Raw genomic sequence first — 1,175 nt, 5'->3', positions numbered from 1 at the left:
GGGCATTGACTTCAAGCGGTGGCAGCAAAAGATGTTCTTTTACCTCATCACTTTATGTCTGCAAAGGTTCACTAGCGAAGACGCTCCTGAGGTGCCCGAGGGAACCTCGGACAAAGACCGCTTCGTTATTGTAGAAGCTTGAAAATATTCGGACTTCCTTTGCAGGAATTATATTTTGAGTGGTCTCGAAGACGACCTCTACAATGTTTATAGTGGAACCAAGACATCAAAGGAACTATGGGGGGCACTTGAACGAAATATAAGACGGAGGATACGGGAATTAAGAAATTCCTTGTTGCACGGTTCCTGGACTTCAAAATGATAGATAACAAATTTGTTGTCTCTCAAGTACAGGAATTGCAAGTCATCATACATGATCTCCTAGAAGAAGGTATATCTTTGAAAAATACCTTAGTTGAACAAATTAAAAATATTCTTAATACTCACATAAACTATTTTGTAGGTTTAATTGTGAATGATGCTTTCTAAGTAGCAGCGATAGGTGAGAAGCTACCACCTTTGTGGAAAGACTTCAAAAACTACTTAAAGCATAAATGCAAGGAGATGACTGTTGAAGATCTTATTGTTCGACTTCGTATTGAAGAGGATAATAAAGCTGTCGAAAGAAGTTCAAAGGGGAATTCTACAATTAATGGAGCACATATTGTAGAAGATGACCAAAACAATTCCAAAAAAGGGAAGAAAGCTGAACTAGGAAGCAATCAACCCAAGAAAAAGTTCACGGAAAAATGCTTCAACTGTGGCAAGATTGGCCACAAGTCCACAGATTGTCGTGTCCCAAAGAAAGGCAAGAAGAAGGATCAAACAAATATGATTGAATCCAACAAAGAATGCGATGATCTGTGTGCTATGTTCTCAGAATACAACTTGACGGGGAATCCTCGTGAATGATGGATGGATTCTGGTGCCACCCGCCATGTATGTGCTAACAAGGAGTTATTTTCGTAATTCACTCCGGCTCAAGTAGAAGAAATGATCTACATGGATAACTCCGCTATAGCTAAGGTAAAAGGTACCGGAAAAATTTGCTTAAAGATGACTTCCGGAAAGGTCTTGACACTTAACAATGTCTTGTATGTTTTGGAGTTACGTAGGAATTTAATTTCTGTTTAACTTCTAGACAAGAACGGATTCAAATGTGTAACTATTTCTGG

The sequence above is a fragment of the Capsicum annuum genome, chromosome 12, assembly GCF_002878395.1.
Source record: "Capsicum annuum cultivar UCD-10X-F1 chromosome 12, UCD10Xv1.1, whole genome shotgun sequence".
Classification (NCBI taxonomy): Eukaryota; Viridiplantae; Streptophyta; class Magnoliopsida; order Solanales; family Solanaceae; genus Capsicum; species Capsicum annuum.
Note: the sequence above shows the minus strand (reverse complement) of the source record.